Here is a 6,142-nt window from a genome sequence, read left to right as displayed (position 1 = left end):
AAGGTAGAAAACAAATATGTTTTCATGTAACCTTTTCTCGACAATGCATCAATCACTTTCTTTATCATTTTTGTGTTCTTAGTTATTAGGATTATTTTACTTTACATACATGATTGTCGACCCGTTATATTTAGGTTATATATTCGCCGTTTATTTTTTATTTGTATGCATAATTGATTTTTTGCAATGGTGTTTTCAATTTCAGTTTCTTTGTTGTTCTTTTACGGAGATATCTTGTGCTTGTATTTTTCCCCTTCTTTCTTAGCGCTTTATTAATTCTATATATTACTATTATTATTATCATATTTTATGGACGAGGTCTCATATTAACAAAGAAAATAAATAGTATTAAAGTTACAAATAATCCGCGAATACAGAGCAGTAAAAGTAATAGAATAAAAAAATAAACTAGTAATTTGCTTGTGCAAATGAAACATTGTTAGCATCGTTTTCATTTGTTCTAACTCAATAAATTATTGAGTTAGAACAAATGAAAATGCTTGCATTATGAACATTGAAGTAGGCTTCAAATTAAGGTGGGGAAGTGTATGGTTTCGTTAATGTAAGTCTTATGACGAAAATTCATTATTATGATGGTAAAAAACTACACTGAATTCCAGTTTCTTTATTTTCGGGAATGCACTAAATATATAAATAAATAATATATTTAAGTTATTTTTTGGTTGAACTTTATTTTGTTTAAGTATTTAACTCATATATTAATTCGATTAATTATTCATTTACTGGTTTATTTTATTTTTTCTGTTTATTTTCTGTTTGTATTCATCTATTTTTTGGGGGGAGCGGGTTGCTAATCTATTTTACCCACCGCGATTCTGGAACAAAATACAAATATTCATGACTGGCGTTTTCAGAATGCGAGTACACATGCTAGTTTGATAAGTGTTTAAGAATTGGATCTAGATATAGATCTAAGCCTGTAAGGCCTATGCAAGTATGTAAGGGTACTGGTAATTTGAGGATGCGAATTAATTCGTGTCAACGTGAACGATAACGACCACTGATCAAGGCACTGACGATTAATTTTGTAAAGGTCAATTCCACGCGGAGGCGTACTCTTATTCCGAAGACGCAAGTGAATATTCATATTTTGTTCCACATCTACGGTGGGGAAAAATAATTTCGCTGGCGGGTTAGGCATAACACAAACCCACTATTTACCCACCGGCACATGTTGCTTTTTTATAAACCTAGTGCTTACCTTTCAGTCGACGACGGCTCCACCAATGGGGTTCCTTTTTCACTTTCACCACGTGAGGGTGAGCAATAATCTTGCTCCAAAGATCACTGGTGCCACATTTCGCTATTCCCAGAATGTAAAAGTACGGGAGACACAGAATAGGTTCAACACCAGGTGCGATCTTCTTGGTCATCCAGCAAGAGCTTTTGTAACCAGGAAGATATTCGTCCGGGAGCTTGTCAAGAACCTAGGAGTGACAAGATAGAGCATTATTATCTAAGAAGTCACCAGGGAATGAAAATGAATTGGTCTTTTCTAAAATGATTTTATTTTTTTAAAATAAAGATTACGTTCATGTATGTCAAAAGTACAGTTTGATATAATCATTTAACAAATCATTTTATATTTTTATCTTTATTCCATTTTTTTACTTTCGGGGCCAGAGTCCCTCAAGCCCCATATCTGTACGCAATATCTTAATGACTACCAAACGTGTGGTTTAAAGACATTTCGGGCTTGTATTTTTACAGGTTGAGATTATTGTGTTATAACTGGCTCATAATGGAATGGCATAAATTTGGGAAAGTATTTCACGATTCGCAGATGGCTAGAATTATGGCCCCGACGAGTGGAATGTTTTTGTATTCCTTGAAATAAAGTCATCTAATATAATCATTATCATCTATACCACACCCCCCCAAAAAAAAATAATAATAATAAATAAATAAATCAAGCTAGAAATTTCATTGAACAAGTCATATCACTTGCCACAGTAAGGCATCATAACTTCGTATGATCAGATTTGGTCGTTGACATGCAACTTATGTCATGCAGTTCATTAAGACGTCAATTGCCGTGTTTACATGTCTTCCCGGCTCACTGTGCAGTTCCGCGAGCAAGTGCCAACTCGGCTCTTGGATTATCCACTATCATGTTTACACGCTGTCCCAACTGGCGGATCAGACTCGGCTCGAGTATAATGGGCAAAATTGCTATTATTATGAAAAATATGCAACCATACATATATTTGACATTTGTCAATACCTTTGAGGAGTTTGTTTCCAAAGGGGCTATAGATACACTTTAGACCGTTCTGAGAAAACCAAACTGCTTTTCATTTTCCCATATTGCAATAGTCTTATACAAACTAAATTGTCTTGATATACTACCATACCATACGTACATAAAATTGGGTAAAAAGAAATCTACATATATTTTTTAGTAAATGATTACAAATGTGGATCTAGCCCCTTTTGTAAACAAACTGAAAATGATCGAACCCGTTCTTCATAAAGAAAAGTATGTTACTTATACATTTCTTAATGAGAATTTCAACTTTTCTTAAGTATCATTAGAGCAAATACACAGTAAAAACGCTGTGCAAAATATCGCTGTATAAGAGATGCTGTAGAATATTTTTGAACAGCACATGTTTAAGCTTTGATAATATAAAACTATATGTATATATCTGTATAAAACAGGGGCGAATTGACCTGTTTAAAGGCCCGGTCACACCGCCTGAGCGTTGTTGGAGCGGTCGTGGAGCGGAGAGAAAAAAAATCATCACCGCTCGCTACCGTTTACCATTTTCGATTTCGATTTTTTCCCAATTTTGTGAGCGAAATTCGACCCTCTCTCTCTACCGCTCCACGACCGATCCAACAACGCTCGGGCGGTGTGACCAGGCCTTAAGGTCCATAGACAAGATGCTTGTACAAGAGTTGTACAAGATCGGCAAATGACGTAAAGCGCACGCGTATGCGTGCGCAGTGGTCGGAAAATGGCGTTGAGTCTGATCGACTAGGAGACCGCTGCAATGCACTGGAAAATCGTGTTTAATCCCCCTTTTAGAAAATGGAAGAATTTGGGGTGACAAACCTGCTTCAGGCGTGGAAATTCCCACATTTAGTTCCTTAGAGGTAAATGCATTGGATGATTTCGAGTGAATGTTCATGAATAAACTCAATTGTCAATGCATTGTTACCATTGCTGCAGAGTTTTTATTGTGTGTGCATGTGCGTGTGTAACTATATGACGGTGGTCCTCAAGTCTCAAGTCTGCACCTAACGATTTGAGTTAAGATTTAATATGAATTTCTATTTATTTCACAAAATCTTTCAGTTGATAATGTTCCTTATATCATTATGAGTTAGTGTGCCAAATATGTCATAAAAATGTAAAAGAAATATATGATTTTCTTAGAAAAACCTCGGGCAGTCATTTTTTGATTGAAAAGAATGGTGCCCATGTCTGCGCACCCATTTACTTTGTACGTGATTCGGAGATTTTGATGAGAAAGGCTGCATTTTGAGGCCGTCACAAGAAATGCCCAAATTTCATTATTTTTCCACCATTGTGAGTCGGATTTTGCAATAAGTATCTGTCCATGCATTAGATTGGTAAAGTTTGTGTTTGTTCCGTATCTTTTACTAGAATCGCGCAGATAGCGTGTGCGCAGACTATGGTATCTCGAGCGAAGTTCGTGGAGGCTCCACTCTACTTCATTACCACTACACTACGCTGCACCTACCTGAATTTTGAGACCGTAAACTCGATTTGATATTCCGAGTGACAAAAGGTTGGATTTTATGGGGGAAAATATAAAATATATATGCGCGAGGTACCGGGTCCGGTACAAGCTCAGACCGGGCCAGCCTCAAAGCGTATTATATAGCCTAGGTGTAACGTAGGCCTGGCTAGATCTAGGTCTAGTCAACTTTATTCAATTGTAGACATCTACATATGTGTATGTTAAACCCCATTAAAATCTAGGTCTAGGTCCAAACCAAGATCTAAATCCTGGCCCAGCTAGGCTAATAATCATTTATTATAGACCAGCCTAGTCTATAGCACAGGCCTAGCGAGGACAGGCCTACATGCAAATAGTAACAGATCTAACGTTACATTGTAGCTCCAGGAGGGGGATCTTGCTATGAGTTATTGCAGATGTATGTACAGTTTGTGAATGATCAGAAACTAATTTTGAACCTGAGATACAGGAATTAGGTTTACTTCACGTAAATTCCACACTGTGCACAATGGATTTTTTATTGAGAATGTGTATAATTTATCCACTTATTTATTTATTACTAAGAACACTTCAGCCATCATTGTGGGACGGTGACATTTCGTAAGTGCATGTCTGACCAAAAATTGTTCAAAAAGGTGATTTTGTCTACAAAGTCAATGCAAATTGAGTTTTCTCATTCTTATTCATAAAGGTATGATTATTTTACTTTAAACAGCCGAAACTAATTGATTTTAGCATAAAAAGATTGAAGAAAAAAAATCATAAAACAATAAGATACATAAGAAAATGATTTCCGAACCTAATTTTTTTTGTTAAGAATGCACGTACGTGAATCCCTCCAACTCGGTGTAAAAAGTGGGCGGAGCTAAATGGGATTTCGCGCCTAGCAACCCGGCTAGCAACGCCTGTAAGCATCGTTCTGCTCACTCTCCATTATGTTTGCGATATTAAAATCCTAAAAACCAATGGAATCGTTAAAAAAATTTTAAGGCTATGAATGTTATTCATTTACATTGACTATCGGTGTACAAGCTCATACCGAATTTACCAGCAAGTGTCGGTTATATTACGAATTATAAGCCATTTTCATGAGTGATACAAAGTGCCAAAATTTATGAGAATATAGCGTAAATTTTATATCGCATTTCAAAATCCTTATTTACAATATCTTCATATTTTGTCATAGTTTCAAAAAACATCTTATTACATTTACTATAATTTTCCCGATCTGATAAGTTGATATATTAATGTTTCTTGGCTTTATGAGGAAATGGCAGACCTTCGAAAGCAGGTTAATTTTTGTTTTATTTCTGAAAGAAAATTGCTAGATTCGAACTACTACAACAACTGTTCGCCAGAAGGAGGGTTGTGGAGCCGTGATATGTGCAAACGCCGGGATATGTGCAAACAACGGTATATGTGCAAAATTTCGCCGGGATTTGTGCAAACAACGGAATTTGTGCAAACGCCACGCCGGGAAATGTGCAAATCTGTCAAAATTTATCAACGGCATCTGTGCAAACGTGACGACGGGATATGTTCAAATGAACAATTTTCACGGGAAAAATGCAAACTTCCGGGATATGTGCAAATCACTGCATTTATCCATATAAAGGCTATTTCTCATGAAATGTTTCATAAAATTACTGTTAAAAATTGGAAACATGCCTGCATAAGATAGAAGATACAGTGTCATCGGCAATGAAACGCTTTCAGAGAGGCAGAGGGGGGGGGGGGGGGCACCAACCTTAAATTGAAGACCCACTATCCGTCGTTTGGAATAACATGGATGTAGAGTGTAGTCTTTTATGCTCCAGACCCGGTCATTTAATAATTTGAAGATCCTTCTGAACTAAGATCCTGTACTAGCTAAAGCATACATAAGGAGCATAGCCATTCAAAAAATAATGCAACACCTCACCGTCTACCAAATTAAGATTTTGTAGAAATGAATATAGAATGTAGTCTTTACCCTAGACCTTGTTGTATCAATAACAAAAAAATCAAATTTAATACCTCACCGTCTAATTCCTATAGAATAAGTTGTTGTTGTTGTTGTTTTAGCTTATACGGCGTGTGTCATTCAGCAGTGAATATTTGCGCAAAAAAAACCCACATCCACCGAGCCGGATTCGAACCAGCGATAAAAGGTTAACAGTTGTCAATCATCTACAGTCTTCCGCTCTACCAACTGAGCTATCGGTGGTTACTGGGTTTAAAGTGTAGTCTTTACTCCAAACCGGGTGATTAAACAAATTCAAAACTAAGCCCCACCATGCATCACTACTAAGACTTTGTTATAAAGAACGTGTATATAACGTATTCTCAATTCCCCAGACCCGTTTATTTAAACAAATTTTCAAGACCCCACAGTCTCATTCCTGTGAAAAAAAGATAGATATAAAGCGTTG

General features: G+C 36.5%; 1 non-coding gene across 1 annotated transcript; it reads right to left on the bottom strand.

Annotated features, from left to right (window-relative positions):
• Positions 1–5,848: 5,848 nt before the first annotated feature.
• On the bottom strand, positions 5,849–5,937 carry TRNAY-GUA. Its single transcript is given in 2 exon segments — positions 5,849–5,883; positions 5,901–5,937. It is a non-coding gene; the product is annotated as a tRNA-Tyr (tRNA).
• Between the last annotated feature and the right edge of the window lie 205 nt (positions 5,938–6,142).

The sequence above is a fragment of the Lytechinus variegatus genome, chromosome 4, assembly GCF_018143015.1.
Source record: "Lytechinus variegatus isolate NC3 chromosome 4, Lvar_3.0, whole genome shotgun sequence".
In the NCBI taxonomy this organism is placed as follows: domain Eukaryota; kingdom Metazoa; phylum Echinodermata; class Echinoidea; order Temnopleuroida; family Toxopneustidae; genus Lytechinus; species Lytechinus variegatus.
Note: the sequence above shows the minus strand (reverse complement) of the source record. Positions and strands in the feature narration are given on the sequence as shown.